The following is a 16515-nucleotide window of genomic DNA, read 5'->3' on the forward strand; positions in this document are numbered from 1 at the left end:
GTCCTAAACACCACTTCAAACAGCCCAGGTGAGGTCACTGTGATGCTGTTTTGGCCATACTCTCAGGGGCTCTTCATCTCAGCAGCTCAAAGCACTTTACACACATCAGTCAGCAGCTGGCATGGCAGGGGGCAGGGGGAGGGGGCTGGTACAGTTGGGAAGACGGTTCTAATTACCACCTTGTCCTGTACTAAAGCAACTGAGATAAAGAGCAAACCCACAACCTCACCCGCCTACAAGCCAGGCCACACAACTGGTTGAGAGCCAGAAAGAGATCACAGGATCCCTGGGCCCCCCTCGCTGCCCTCCCTTCATTGTTCTCCGTCAGCCCCATGAAAGTTGATCCAAAGATGGTGGGTGCAGTGACTTGGCCTCTGCAGCCCCCCGATGGATGTGGCCGGCCAGACAACCCCGGCTGTGTGACAATGCACAGTGCTCTTACCCTTGTCCCCATGTGGGCACCACACCCCTCGTAACGTCCTGCTTCAGAACCTCTCAGAGCCGGGCTGAGCTCTGGTCTGCTTGGGAAAATGCACAGGGCAGGAAAGGAAGCGGCAGCCAGGACCCCAGTGACCTGTGGCCCCGTCTGAATTCTCGGTTTGCAGGGGGAGAGACCTGGCTTTGGTCGCCTTCCGCGCTGCCCTTCATCCTTGTGTAGGGGCCGAGGTCTGAAAGCCAGGGCGCTGCTCCAGATTCTGCCACTGACTATTACAAGTGCCTCAGCCGTGAGTCTGTCAAATGTCTTTCCATGGCAAACCCTTGCCGCTGGGCACAGACACTTCCCAAGGTTCACCCCTTGATCCATTCCTTTCCCCACCCCCCTGAGAATCTTACCCATTTCCAGGATGTTGCTTCATTATTATTATTAATTTTTTTTTGCTTCATTATTATTAACTAATAATTACCAGTAGTTGCAAAACACTGTGCAACACACAACGTACCTCTATATACATCATCTCATTTACCTTGAAAGTAACTTTTAGAGGTAGAAATCACCCTCTTCCCACTTTGGAGAGACAGCATAACATGTGCTTAAGAGCACGAACTCTGGAACTAGACAGCCTGGGTTCAAATCCCGGCTCCACTACCTACTGGCTCTGTGACCTCGACATGTCACTTAGCCTCTCTGGGTCTCAGCTTCCCCATCTGTAAATGGGGATGATAATACTCCTGCTCAGGAGTACCTGCCCCTAGTGTTGGTGGGAGGAATCAATGAGTTAATATTTGTCTAGTGCTTGGTACCGCGTGCTGGTTGAATAAAATGGGGAAACTGAGGCTCAGGATGCTTCAGTGCCTGGTTTAGGTAGTAGCTCTACCGCTTGGTCCTCTGGCTGCAGAATTCCCCCCATCTTCACTCCATCCATTCACCAGAGCACAGCAGAGTTCATATGGTGTGGCCCCTCCACATTGTACCTTCTCACCCACCAACCCCTCACGGACCTTCTGCTCCAGCCAGCTGAGCTGTGTGCTCCCATTTCTAGCTGGTATTGCTTCTGCCTGTCCTCTTCGGGGAATACGCTCCCTGCCTGTAGAATGAATGACTATTTAATAAGTTAAATATTTCATTGATCTGTTGGTCTAATAAATTTATTGAAAGAAAGAAAAAAAACCACACAAATAAATGGGGGAAAGAGACATTGAGACTTGAGGACAAGCCCCAAAATATACCAAGTCACAACACTGGACTTGGCAATGAATTCTTGGATATGACACCAAAGCTACGGGCAAAAGAAGGAAAAAATAGACAAATGGGACTTTGTGAAAATTAAAAAATTCAGTGCATCAAAAGACACTCTTGACAGAGTAGAAAGGCAATCCACAGAATGGGAGGAAATATTTGCAAATCACAATGCAATTAGGGATCAATATTCAGAACATACTGAGAACTCCTAAAACTCAACAACAAAACAACCCATGGCCAATAAGCACATGAAAAGATGCTCAACATCACTAATTATTAGGAACAGCAAAAGAAAACTACAATGAGACATCACCTCACACCGATTAGGATGGCGATTATCAAACAAAACAAAAAACCCAGAAAATGACATGTGTTGGCGAGGACGTGGAGAGACTGGACCCCTGTGCACTATTGGTGGGAATGTAAAGTTGTACAGCCGCTGTAGAAAACAGTCTGAAAAAATTAAACAGAATTACCATATGCTTCAGCAATTCTATTTCTGGTTATATACCCAAAATAATTGCAAACAAGGTCTTGAAGAAAAAGTTGTATGCCCACATTCATGGCAGCATTATTCACAAGAGCTAAAAGGTGGAAGCAACCCGTGTCTACTGACCCACGTATGGATAAGCAAATGTACTGTGTCGACATAATTCAGCCTTAAAAAGCAGAGAAATTCTGACTGACACTGTAACATGGATGAAGCTTCAGAACGTGTTGCTCAGTGAAACAAGCCAGTCCCCAAAAGACAAATACTGTATGATTCCACTTATATGAGGTCCTTAGTCAAAATGATAGGAACAGAAAGTAGATGGTGGTTACCATGGGCTGGGGGAGGAGAAAATGGGAGTTGTTGTTTGAGGGGTACAGAGGTTCAGTTTTGCAAGATGAAGCCAGATGGAGATGGATCACGAGGTAATGATCACGAAACATGAATACACTTAACACCACTGAACTGTGCACTTAAAAATGGCTAAGACGGGGAAAAAATGGCTACGATGGTAACTTTGACGTTGTGTTTTATCATAATGAAAAAACAAAACAAAACCCAAAACCCAGGGTACCTTCTTTTTAACTTCTCTCCCCCACAGGGTTTGGAGAATCATGAAATGAAGCAAGTAGCTACCTTCACAGCATCTCACCCACGACAGAGAAGAACCACAGAGAAGCATCTGGAGTGACCTCCTCCTGTAACAGACGAGGCAACCCAGGCACGGATTGTTCCTCACAAGGGACAGTCCCGCAGTGACCTGGGTAAAGCAAAACTCCACTTTTTGTTCAGCAAACTCCTGCTACAGTTTTTCTTGTGCGTGTTGGAGACCGAGAGGAACTCTCAGTACTAAGCCAAGTTGGACTCTGAGCCATGGACCGTCAGCTGAATTTTTTCAAAGGGCAACTGGCCTCTCTCCCAGGCCTCCCCCAGCGATACTGAAAGCAGCCATCATAGCCCTCGTGTTTCCTGGTCAACATGGATGAGGGAGGGTCCGTTTGAGCCTCCCAGACAAATCCACCACCAACCAGCTGAAATCATCATGAAGACAACTCACACAGGGGAGAGTCTTAAGCCCCAAGAGAAAGCACTTTTGGGAAAAGGAGAAAAAGCAGCGGTCGTCTGACCCCAGCGCGAGGGGGAAGCTTTGGCAATTGAAGGTAGGGCAAGACCTTCCTACAGAAATAACTTTCCAGCAGCACAAAAGCAGGCATCGTTCCTTTGCCAGGCCCTGGACACCCCCACCTGGGCCCCGCTGTCCCTCGGGGTGGGAGAAGAGCAGAAACGCCAGCTTTTCCAGAGCAGGCTCCTGAAAGCCTCCAGACACTGGCCCGTGGCCATCTTGCCTGGATCTGGGATCCTAGCAAATCCTGAAGGCAGGGTCAGACCAGGTCAGAACTGCCCAAGTCTGCCCCAGTCTACCTGCTGCTGCTGCCAGAAGTGTCTGTGGTGAGTCACCAGGCAGCCAAACCGATGGTGTGGTGAGGAGCCCCTGCTCGGCAGACAGGCCACTGCCGCTCCCAGAGCTCCCGACTTGCCCATCCAACTGCCACACAGCATCTCCAAAATCTAGTTCAAGGTCCACTTTAAGGGCAAAATTCTGAAGAACCCTTTCTGGAACCTTCCACCCCCACATGACCCTTACCACCAATTACTATCTACAGTTTTCTCTTTATATTTTAGTTCTCCTTTCAGACAGACATGTCTCAGCACAAGTATCTATTTTAGATGAGGGTACTTTCCCCTCCAGGTGGCTTAGAAAGTCTTCCTCAGTTTCCCCTTTGCACTTTCCCCAATAGCTCTTTGCATGTGGGAGAAAAAGGAAATATTTACATATTTCACATCCCTCCTATTCATTAATATCTACTTTGATCTGCTATTGAAGAGAAGGCACATATTTTTTGGGAAAATGTGTGATTAGATTCCATTCATCTCCAGCATCTGAGACCTAAATGAGGTCTAGGAAGTCCCTCATTGTAGTTGTGTTATTTTACAGACGAAACTGAAGCCCAAAGAGGTAAGATGAGTTACCCATCGTCGTCCACCTAATTGCCGGCAAAGCCCACATTTCCTGGTTGCCATCGTGACATCTCTGCTCTTACCCGGCTGTCCCTGGGGCTGGGGGGCAATGCAGATGACGGGTAGAAATATGAGGCAGTTCCAGTCAAGTTACCAATACATGACTATCTTTGCTTTGGACAAGGTCACCAGTGACCTCCTAGCCGAATCCACCAGACCTCTCCTTGAGGTCTCTACAGCATCGGACACCTTTGACTACTTCCATTGCTTCCTGAGACCCCTTTTCCTTTGGCTTCCCTGATTCTGCTCTGGCTTGCCTCTCCCTCCTTTGTTCCTGACCAGTCCCTCCACCTGTAATCATCCTGCGCTGTGTCCCAAGATTGCCATCTGCACTTCTTCCTTCCTCACCTGCAAAGGAAACTAACCATCTGTTTCCTATGCATCGCTTCCCCATGCTCTGGTAGCTGCCCCTGAGGGTCCTCGGGAGAGTCACCCGTTTCACAGTGAGCCTCAGTTCCTGTGCCTCCACGGACGTGACACACAACGTGTGCCGTGCCAATCATCTTCCAGGCCCCTCTGACCAGATCAGTTTAGGAAACATGCCAGCACTGTTGTGGGGCAGCTGGGAGAGAGACAGCTCCCACTCCCATTGGATCTGAACGTGTAGCTCCCACTAGCCATCATGAGGGGACAGCCTGAGACGGACGACGTCAAGAAAACGAGACCTGATAGGGTCGTCTGCCTCCTGAACCCATACCTGAAGCCAAATACACTCCTGAGATTTGTAATGACCTGAGCCAATAACTTGCCTTTTTGCTTTAGCCAATTTGGACTGGATTTTCTACCACCTGCAAAAGAAAGAGACTTATTGGATACCTCATCTCTCTCTTTAAGCTCCCTCTGAACCCACTTCACGGTGATGACTCCAGAATCTCCATCGATAGCCTAGTCCACTCTTTGCAGCTCCAGACTCATGCCCACCCACCTACTAGATGTTTTCTTCCGTATGTCACACCCAGGCATCTCGGATGTAACATGTGCAAAATGACACGCTTCATCTCTGTGCTACCACCGCAATATGCTGTTCTTTATGTTTTCTCCATCCGAGAAAGAAAACACCAGCAACATCCAATCACTCAGGACAGAAACTGGACACCCTAGACCACTCTTGCCAGGTGGTCCTGATGGGGTAAGGCCCTGCCTGAGACTTTCTGTGTGACCTGGGGTTGATTAGCGAACATGCCTGAGTCTGCACTTCCATACGGACTTTCTCAATAAGCTCACGTATATAAAGCAGTCAGTGTTGGTCGGCTCCATTCCGGTCACAGGCAGGGAGCGCGTCACTAAATTCTCACTCAAAATGTCATCCTCCCCGCCGCTGCCCCAGCCAAGAGCCTCACCAACTTCCCCCGATGACTACCAGACATTTCTACCCCATGGCCTTACCTTTGATCTCACCCCCACTCCAATCTGCCGCTAGACTGACGGTCCCCTCCACAAGCCTGACTGTGCCTGTCATTCTCTGGCACCTGCAGAATGTATTCATTTGCAGTACCCTCCACTCCGGCTTCCCGGCTCACTCAGTTCTCCAAACACTCATGCTGTTCTCCAATTCCAGGACTTTGTACCTGATCACGTTTCCACTGTCCAGATGTCCTTTCTGCCTCTTCTCCCACCTGGAGAAGAGCTCGTCCTTAAGACTTGATGGAAAAAAGTCACTAGAAAAGTGAAAGATATTCTAGATGCTACATTGGCTAAAGAAGCTCACTGACCAATTCAAACCCTGACCTCCCTGGTGCCAGAGAGGAGGGAAACTGGGAAAAAGTAAAAGAAACGGTAATTTAAAATAGGCTTAAATGAAAACTGAAAAAAAAAAACAAGGAAAAAATGGGGAGGAAAGAGAAAATTTAATTTAAGATCGAAGAGGATTTCCTACGTAACAGAAACCTTAAAGCCACCAAGACAATCAACACAGATTTAACCACATAAAAATTAAATACTTCTGCACAATCAAAGGTATGATAGCAAAGCTGGGGAAGACATAAAAGGCAAGCTATTTGACTTGTTAACAAAAAAAGGATTAAAGTCTAGAATTTAGAAAGAGCCTCACAAATTGATGAAATCACAAACAATTCCATGGAAAAACTGTAAAAAACACTTTGTGGGGCAACTGACTCATAAAGTCAACCCTCCCTCCAAACTCTAGGCAGCACTAACGCTATCTCCAGCTTTGTTGATTGTTTTGGTTCTCAAAGGAAAACAGCGAGAAGACACCACCTTTCTCTCCAGGCATGCTTTATTGTGTCTCAGAACAGAGGTTGCAAGCTGGCAGTCTGCAGGCCACAACCAGCCTGCACACAGGATCTGGTCGCCCTGCACATTTTGCAAAATGTTTTCAATTAGTTGCCAACTTTGAAGACGTGGAGCTTTCTCTCCTAAAAATGTACAACTTCCCCCCAAATTCAGAGCAAGGCAACAGTGTGCTGGAGCCTTGTTATACCTGCCCCTGTCTCTTTCCCGGAAGGGGTGCTCTCCACGCAGCCCCCACTGCCCCCACCCAGCCCTCCTGCCCTCCTGCCAGCAGGCGGCCTGACTGGGCCCAGCCAGCAGCAGAGTATACACCACAGAGCTGAACCTCCTTTGGCTGACAGTTAGGGTCATTGTGCCTTCCACGGAACCCAAAGAAAGAACTCAGGCCGACTGACCACACAGCCCAGCCCTCCTTCGTCTGTGACTCCCACTGCACAAGGCTGCAACAAAGGAGACTGGAGTACCCCAGGCCTTAGACTGAGTGAGTCTCTAAAATGCAAAGCAGGCCTTTTTATGAGGGGTCTCTAATCTCCCTGCTGGGGTGGTGGGGCACGCGGCAGGGCAGGGAGAAGTCCTGAGTTCAAGGATCCGCCTGTGTCATGGAGCCCACGTGAAAAGCACCCAGTGTCATGGAGCCCATGTGAAAAGCACCCCATGTCATGGAGCCCACGTGAAAAGCACCGCCTGTGTCATGGAGCCCACGTGAAAAGCACCCCATGTCATGCAGCCCACGTGAAAAGCACTGCCTGTGTCATGGAGCCCACGTGAAAAGCACCCCATGTCATGGAGCCCACGTGAAAAGCACTGCCTGTGTCATGGAGCCCACGTGAAAAGCACCCCATGTCATGGAGCCCACGTGAAAAGCACTGCCTGTGTCATGGAGCCCACGTGAAAAGCACTGCCTATGTCATGGAGCCCATGTGAAAAGCACCGCCTATGTCATGGAGCCCACATGAAAAGCACTGCCTGTGTCATGGAGCCCATGTGAAAAGCACTACCTATGTCATGGAGCCCATGTGAAAAGCACCGCCTATGTCATGGAGCCCACATGAAAAGCACTGCCTGTGTTATGGAGCCCACGTGAAAAGCACCCCGTATCATGGAGCCCACGTGAAAAGCACTGCCTGTGTCATGGAGCCCACGTGAAAAGCACCGCCTGTGTCATGGAGCCCATGTGAAAAGCACCGCCTATGTCATGGAGCCCACATGAAAAGCACTGCCAAGTCAAAAGACCTGAGTTCAAGGTTGGCACCCTTCTTGCTGGACACCTCTCTTGAGTCAGTTTTTCCACCTGTAAAATGGGCTACAGCACTTCACAAGGATGTTATGTGAATGAAATGAAAAAGGGTATATGAAAGTGTTTGTAAAGCATCGTACAAGTATAAAACAAGATGGGTGTAGACTGGGACAGGAAGAGGGGCACTGGAGGAAGTGACCAAATTGGGTGGCAAGAATCCCAGTTAAAGAGAGTTGGACGAAGTGCGCCCCCCCACCCCTGTCTGTGTGATTTGGGGTCCCTTCCACCTCCTTCTGCTCTGCAGGCCTGGGAACCACCTCACCTGTCTCAGTGGCTGCAGTAAGATGGATTATAAGGGAAAGCCACCTATTTCCAGATGCACTAGCCCTCCTGAGGATGACGGGGCATGAGGCCAGCTGGACGCAGGAGGCTCGGTGAGGTCCATCCTCCCCCAGCCTCCAGCGCGCGGAGAGGCTCGCCCAGGTTACTCACCGTTATTCCTATTGGACACATCCAGGAACTGAGGTCCTTTGCTAAAACCATACCACCTACCAACTTCAAATGACCTGCTGTTGAAAGCACTTCGCCAAAAACGGATGAAAGGTACAAAACGGAACAAAAATAGCCCCAAAGGTGTGATCTGAGGTGATGCCGCTGGCCGGCTGCGTGGTTCCCGGAGCGCAGACCTCTCAGAAGCGCACTGCCAGCCTCATCCCACAGGCCTTCGTCAAAGGGTTGCGCGGGGTGAAGCTCTGGCCCAGAAGGCGCCGAAGGCGGGCCGAGTACCCCCAAAGCTAACTGGGTCTCCCTCTCGCAGATCAGAGGGGCAGAGGCGCCACCCCGCGGCGCCAGGCTGACCGGGCGACTTCTGGGCGCGCCCCCCCGCCCGGCGCGGGGAGACAGCGCCCCGAGCCCCACCGGGAGGATGCTGCTCATCTGGTCCTCACGGGCTCCAGGCGAGGGACGAGGCAGCTGCGCACCCCACACCTGTCCCCGAGCAGGGCGTGAAGCCCCTCGGCCGAGGGCGCATGACCCCTATCAGGGTCCCGAGTACGCACCGTCGTCCTCCCTCCCTGGGGGTCCTGGCAGAGGCTTTGGAGGCTCGGGAGAAACCAGGCGGGCCCGTGAGCAGGGCCTCTCGGAAGCCCCTGGCCGCCACGGAGGGCGCGCCCCCAAGATCTTCCACAAAGAGCCTGGGCTCCCAAAGCCAGGCGGGGTGCGGCCGAGGGGACAGCCCTCTGCCTCCGAGGGGGGCGCGGAGGCGTGGGGGAGGGGGCGCAGAGGCCCCCAGTTCACGCCCCGCCCCTGCACCCCGCACTCGGCCGCGCTCCATCCCGGGCCCGCGCCCCCCGCCGCCCCGCGCCCCCTCCGTGCTCACCGAGGGCCCGACCGGCCGCCGCCCGCCTCGGCCGCCGCTTCCTTCCTCCCGGCCGCGCGGGGACCAGAGGTTTCGGGTTTCAGCCCCGAGCCCGCTCGCTCCTCCCGCCGCCAGCACGCGGACCCCGCCGGGCGCAGGCCGGGAACTTCGCGCCGCCCGCGCCTCCGCCCCTCGCTCTCCAGCCCGCACCTCCCGGCGCCCCGCCCGGCGCCCCGCGCTCCCTCACGCCCCTTCCTGCGCGTCCGCCCTCCCCCTGCCACCTCTTTCCCATTTCTTCCCACGATCAGCCTCCGCGCGGCCCTTTGTCTCGCCCTTGCGCTCTCCGCTTGCCCCGCGTCGCTCCTGTAAACCCTGGTGGTTCCTGCTCGGGCCTTCCCCGTCCCATCCCTCCGTCCCACTCCCAGCCGTTGGGCTGTCCCCACTCCGTTTCTCACTGCATCACACTTACACTTTCGGATTCTTCCCGGAGGCTCCGCGCTGCCCCATCTCCTCCTCCAATCTTGCCCGAACTCCTGGCATCACCTTTCCTGCTCACCTTTCATCCATCGGGCAATGTGTGTGAGCGTCTGCCTGATGCCAGGCACTGCCTCGGCCCTGGGAGTATTACAGGGAAGCCACTGCGAAGCCAGCCCTGGAGGACCCCACAGCCCTTGGGGGTGGCGGGGTGAATAGAAACTCTCCTCTCCCTCTGAACCAAAGGGCCGGGAGCGACCATGACAACACTCAGACTGGCCCTGCCAGTTCAGAGGACAGAGCAGGTCCTTTTCATAAGGATTTTTGTTGTTGTTGTATTTTTGTTTTGTTTTCTTCCCTGTCTCACTCCCCACGTTCTGTACCATTTCTACCCTCTTGCATTTTCTATGCAGCATTTTCACCAAGGGGACGAAAAGTTGGAGCAAAGAGTAAAACTGCTTTAAAGAGGGAAGAGGCAGAGAGAAAGAAACAGGGCAGCAAAAGAATCAGGTAAGAGTCAAGTTCACCAAACTCGACGAAAACACATACCCAGAGCAGGATTCAAATTCCTCAGAAATCCATCTGCTTTGATAATGCATTAATTATTCCCTGTCTACAGTTGGCACTGTGGGAGCTGCTTCCTTATTATTAGGCCACGGGGGCACCGTTTAGAACAAAATTTACTATCTAGCACCTGCTAAACACCCAGCTTGTCTTCAGGGACAAGCCGGATAATGGGGAGAAAAAGAGTAAATGGAGGCCTTAATATTCCGGTGGGACAGGAGCTTTATTTGGTCAAATACTGGAAGCTGAGTCTCCTCTGCGTCTAGGTCACCAGGAAGCGAGGTGCTGAAGGAGCCTGAAGCTGTCTGTTCTCCAGAGTATTTTATACTTTTATTGTGAAATCCCTAGTTATTTTTTTAATTTGCATTGACTCAGACACTGGCTAAGCTTCGTGACCCTTTGGGAGTTATGTAACCTTTCTGAACCTCGGCTAATTCATATGATTATATAAGCATCCTTATACCCAACTATCTGTAGAGTTCAAAAGCACATAAACTTAGTAAACCACCAAGGGCTACAGAACCTGAGAGCGAAGCCCCTTTGAAGGTTGGTATTCAAGAAAAGTCTGAAAATATATGCCATAGACTGGCATGGAGAGAATGAACATCTAGAATTATGGCTCTGGGTTTCATATCCACCCATGACACAAAGACTCCTTCCCATAGTTAGTCGATTCCATTTTGAACTCAACTGAAAACATTCGTTTCTCCTGCTGCCCATTATCAAATATATTATTCATTGCAAGGAGTTTTCTTCCCATAGCTCGTGAGCTCAGAACTTACTGTGCATTCTAGGATACAAATTACTGCCAACAGATCCATCTTTTAAATTGCTCTCTTAAGATTGGGTTTTTGTTCTTCTAGAGCTAATGTTGAACTGTGAGCATTATTCATCCAAGCGCAGAGAAAACATAGAAAAACTATTATTGAAGTGATGATTTCACTATATACCATTGTACAGGTGACAGTCGTATGGAAAACATAACATTGATTTTGTGCAAGAATTAATTTTTGTAACGTATGCTGTCTGTTTCTATAACCTAGGATTCCCCAGTACTGCCTTCCTACCTTTCACATCTCAGATTGAATGTCACCTCAGAGAAGTCTTTTTATTATTATTTTTTTCTAATTGGGGAATATTGGGAAACAGTATGTTTTTCCAGGACCCATCAGCTCCAAGTCAAGTTGTTGTTTTAAATCTAGTTGTGGAGGGTGCAGCTCACAGTGGCCCATGTGGGAATTGAAATGGCGATCTTTGTGTTATGAACATTGTACTCTAACCAACTGAGCCAACCGGCCGCCCCAGAGAAGCCTTTCTTGACCAATCTGAAAGAGATCCTCTAAGCTCTGCTCTCTCTCCGAGTTCCCTATTCTTTTTCTATATAAAGTGCATCCCAATTTATGATATTTGTCCTTTTTTTTTTCTATTTACCTGTTTTCTAGTATGTCTCCACCAGTAGACATAAACTCCATGAGGGCAGGAACCCTGTCTGTTTTATTCGCCACTATAGGACCAGGACCTACTCCAATAAAACATTTTGAATAAATTAAAGAAATTGAAAATAAATAGCAGTACATCTTCAAGGGCCTCTGATTCTCAAACTTTGGTCTATATAAGGATCTCTTGGAATTTCTTAGGTACAACACCAAAAGCACAATTGATTAAAGAGAAGTTTGATATGTCCGTTTGTATTAAAATTAACAGCTTTAGTGCTCCCAAGGGCACCATCAAGAAAATGAAAAGACAGCCACGGCATGGGATAAAATATTTGCAAAGCATGTATCTGATAAAGGACTTGTATCCCGAATAGAGAAAGAACTCCTACAACTCAAAAAGGTAAACAACCCACTTTTTAAACGGGCAAAGGATCTGAACAGACATTTCTCCAAAGAAGATACATAAATGGGCAATAAGCACCAGAAAATCTGGTGGACATCATCAGTCATTAGGGAAATGCATATCAGAACAAAACCCTCCAGGAAGGTCTAAATAAAAAAGGCAATAACTATTGTGGAAGGTGTGAGAATTTAGAGCCCTTGTTGGGATTTCAACTGTCTTGATAAAAGCTGTTTTCCAATATAAATGGAATCTTTAGGGAAATTTGTTAAAATGCGGAGTTTCAGGCCCCATTCCCAGACTTTGTGGTTAGCTGCTGTTAGCTGTTCAGCATCCATTCCCTCTCCTGCAGGGAGCATATCCTCAAATATCCTTTAGGGGGAAACCATTGCTTTCCTCTGGGGGATCAGCCGTGGGTTTTGCATAGCATTGACCTGCCCCCAGCTCCAGAGGTGGGCTCTGATTGTCAGCGTTTCCCATCCTTTTCAACCATGTGAGCGGTTCAGGAATGGAGACTGGGCAGAATGAAGCCTCCAGGGACAATTTGCTGAGAATACCAGGTGGAACCAACACTTAGGGAACGGCGTACAGAAAGGGGGTGGGGGGAGTGAGAAATAGAATTTAGGTGCTGGCTAAACTGTGTGATGCCCCCTGGAAGAAGCCTTCCCTGGGACTGATTAGTTACAGGAGACAATAAATACTCTCTATTACGTCTATACGGGTTTGTTTCTCTGTTATTTGGAACAGAAAGCATCTAACTTAGTGATTCTCAACATGACATTTTGGAAATTTGGGGGAGAATTTTGGTTGTCACGACAAGAGGGCACTCCTGACATTCAGTGGGTGGGGCCCCTGGATACCAGACATCTTGCAGTGCATGGGACAGTCTGAGACAAAAGGCAGTCCCACTCACACGTGCCTTTTGAAGGACCCACAAAAAAGCTAAAATTCCCGGGCCTGGTTACGCTATACACCAGTTTGTCGGGGATGCCATTACTGTGTAAACTGAAGGAAAAGGGTGCTTTCATTTGTTCAAACCTCACCAAAAGCTGTTCACCATCTTGGAAAATCTCATCACTGTGAACACTGTCACTGTGGTGTCAGATGTACCAACACAAATTAGGTGCCCCTGTCACATTCCCCAGGAACAGCCTTTGTCAACCAATCTGAAATGCTCTCCATCCCCCATAGAAAGAAGAGGCAATCTGCAGGGTACAATCCCTTCCCGTTCTCTTCCCCCCAAAGATGTTGTGGCCCCAAAATAATCCTTTCTTTTCTTTTGTTAATAGCTTCCTTGTCCACGCTTCTTCCTATAAAAACCTTCTGTTCTGTACAACCCCTCAGAGCCACCTTATACTTGTTAGGTGGGATGGTGCCTGGTTTACAAATCTCTTAATAAAGCCAATTAGATTTCCAAATATACTCGATTGAATTTTGTTTTTTAGCTAGTTATGAGGATTAAATGACATAATGCTTTTAATACGCCTAGAATTTAGCAAGCTCTAGTTAGTTAAAGTTAGCAATTATCATCATTTTTAATTATTATTATTATCATTAGAATCTGTCTTAAACTGTACTGTCCTGAATGGGAATATCAGAGATTATGATTATTTCACCATTATTATGACTCTCCCAGCAAATAGCCTATACCAAACCAATAAAGTTTGTGCTCAGGAGGTAATTTAAGACTTTGTGTAAAAGATAAATCCCAAATATATCATAAATCTAGCTGTCAAATGAAACCCAAATAAATTCTAGAAGAAAATGAAGATTAATTCCTTTATAACCTGGAAGTAGGAAAACATTTCCTATGACATCATACCCTGAAGTAATAATAGGAAAGATACATTTGACTACACAATTTAAATTTTTTCATGAAAAATGACCATAAGCAAAGTCCAAAAAAAAAAGGTTAACTGGGAAAAATATTTGCCCATGTCACAAAGGAATATGTGACAATTAGGATCCTGGCAGGAATCAGAATTCACTCCCAAACGGCTCAAATAGAGAGATTTTAATGAAATTACCTGCACAGCCCTGGGCAAAAGATAAGGGAACAAACCCGGGCTGTGATTCCCGCAGACAAGTGGCATCAGAATGTCCTTGGCTCCCCTAGGACTGAGGAGCCTGGAGGAAACACCGTTGTCAGCGCCCGCGGAACTGTTGAGAAGCGTTCCTAAGAGCTTTGTCAGGGAGAAGCAGTCCCCGCTGAAGCTGGGAGGTTTTAGTCCTTTAAACTCGGAAACCACTGCTTGCTGTTTGGAGCACCATTTCTGTGTTTCTTTTTATTTTCCCACGGTTTGGTTAGGGATATTCTTTTGAAAATATACATGAGACTTCAGGGTATTTCTATTAACGAAAGTTGGAAAAGAGAAAAGACATTTTTCTGTCCCTTCAGGCCAGGGGAGCAGAGGGCCCCTAGTGGTCAAGGTTGGAGTTGCAGTATTCTCCGCGGAGAGCCTGGTGGGCCTGGGAGAGGTGGATCTGTGCAAAAGGGAGGGAGCAGGATACAGAGATGCCAGGGGGATTGGGAGAGATTCGGAGGGAGGGGAGAATAGAAAAGACAAGAATGCAGAAATGCCAATACAGGATTATAAAGCATGCGGTACATTCAATAGTTACCTTTAGCAAATAAGTACTTCTAATAATCTTATACGATACAATGAAATAATTTCTCTACCCAGAAAAATTAGAATGTTGAAATATTTTTGATTGATATAAAGGATAGAGTTTTTACAGAGAAATAATATTGCTGAAAGAATTGTTCCAATTACTGTTTGAATGTTGGCCATATGTCATACTATAGACTTAATTGAACTTAAAGTGTTCCATCACAGATGGCAATGTTCTACCATATGATTGTGCTAACAACAAAAATTTATTAAGAGATCAATGTTACCAATGGGGTGAGCAGATAATGAGACATACCTTTAAGGTTGAATTATTCATATTTTCTTTTTTCAGTCCTGTCAGGGTGTCCCTGTTACTTATAATGATATTTGGTGATAACGTGAAAAGTTTACATTTGAGACCCTTTATCGAAGGGAGTCCAGTCAAATGGCTCTCCTGATCCCTGCTCCTTGTTCCTTGTGGTAAATTCTGCAGTGAGGTGAACCTGTGACTCTCAAATTACTTCCTATTCTATTATGTGGAGAGCTTTGAAAAAAATGCAGATTCCTGGTGCCCTCCCAACGCTTACTAAGCCCTCGTTTCTGGAGGTGGATTGTCCTCACACCAGCACTTAGAACTGGGACCCTGGCAATATCTTGTAAATGAAAATAAATCTATGCCCTTTGAGACAGAAATCCTATTCCTGAGAATAAAAACAATACTACTACCATAGAAATAAAAGCACCAGCACAGGATATATATATAGATAGATAGATAGATAGATAGATAGATAGATAGATAGATAGATATATGCAAGAAAGTTTATTGTGACATTTTCGGTTGTGGCAAAAAGTGTAAACAAAGTAAACACCCATCCACAGAGAAAAAGTTGTAAAAACTAGAATAGCCGTATTATGGATTATATTATTAAATAAGAAAGAGGTCACGTGATATCAATTGATCTGGAAGGATTTTTCACCATGTGTATTGTTAAGGAAACATCGCAATAAGTAAAAATGTGTATTTTGGAAGAGTATGGATGTGTGTGTATAAAGCTATATACTGTAAGAAGTGTATTTGTTCGGGAACTTAAGTCAGCTAGTGTATTTCTCTGAAACTCTGAGAGTTTGTAGTGGCTGGCTTTTATTTCTCCGTTACCAATGGGCTGGTTTTATTTGCAAGTCACACCCAAGTGAGAGTAGGCCACGTTTCTTTTTAAAAAATAAATTTGGATGCAACCAGCTATGGCTCCTCAAACCCTCTGGTTCTGCTCCACCCTCTCTCGCTGCTCCATGATGCGGCTGAAACGTTTATGTTCTCCTCCCTCCCCTCCATGGCACTTGGCCTCCCTCGTGTGTTTTATGTAAATATTTGGGGCCTGAAGGGTTGTGAATGGGACTCAAGGAGACGTTGAAAGTGGCCCCTTGTTTCCACTGAGCTCTTTCGTTGCATAGAACAGACTCCGCGAAGGTTTTTCAAGCTGGGGGGGAGGCTTGATCCAAAGATACACCCAAGAAAAAGGAAAGAGCATCCTCTGCGCAGGGACTAAGTTCTTCTCTTGTGTCTTCATGACTTTGCATTGAGTAATGGACCCCTGTTCTCCCTCTAGACTTGGTGCTTAGACACCATTCCCTGCCCGCCACTGTCATTCTCCGTGGATGGGGTTCTGCCTGCCTGTTGCTGCTGCACAGCTAGAGTCCTGCTCTTGGTCCTCAGACCTGTGGCTGGATCTTCAGCCTGAATTGCTCCTTCCCTGTGTTCATGGATTTCTCCTGAGCGGTGCGCCTGTCTTTCTGGGCTTCCTCCCACCAACTACCGCTGGAATCCAGCCCACCCCTTGCCTTCATCCTGGGGCCATGCAGAACCCCGGCTGGCTCTTCCTACCATTGACCAAACCCTGTGTCACCTGTACGGTACAAGCGCCCCGAGATGAGTTC

The 16515-nt window shown here is 48.0% G+C and overlaps 1 protein-coding gene across 3 annotated transcripts in view; it reads right to left on the reverse strand.

Moving 5' to 3' along the window:
- The window catches only part of GPR161 (G protein-coupled receptor 161), a 29381-nt gene extending 19688 nt beyond the window's left edge, over nucleotides 1–9693 (reverse strand). Inside the window, exon 1 of one of the 3 annotated variants that reach the window (XM_019747440.2) lies at nucleotides 9564–9693. The gene's annotated coding sequence lies outside the window, so the exon portion shown is untranslated. Of the gene's footprint in view, nucleotides 1–8795; nucleotides 9011–9115; nucleotides 9258–9563 lie in introns of those variants that run through there. The other 2 variants (XM_019747439.2, XM_074322045.1) reach the window with 2 other exon arrangements.
- Between the last annotated feature and the right edge of the window lie 6822 nt (nucleotides 9694–16515).

Source organism: Rhinolophus sinicus, linkage group LG17, assembly GCF_036562045.2.
Source record: "Rhinolophus sinicus isolate RSC01 linkage group LG17, ASM3656204v1, whole genome shotgun sequence".
Taxonomy (NCBI): Eukaryota; Metazoa; Chordata; class Mammalia; order Chiroptera; family Rhinolophidae; genus Rhinolophus; species Rhinolophus sinicus.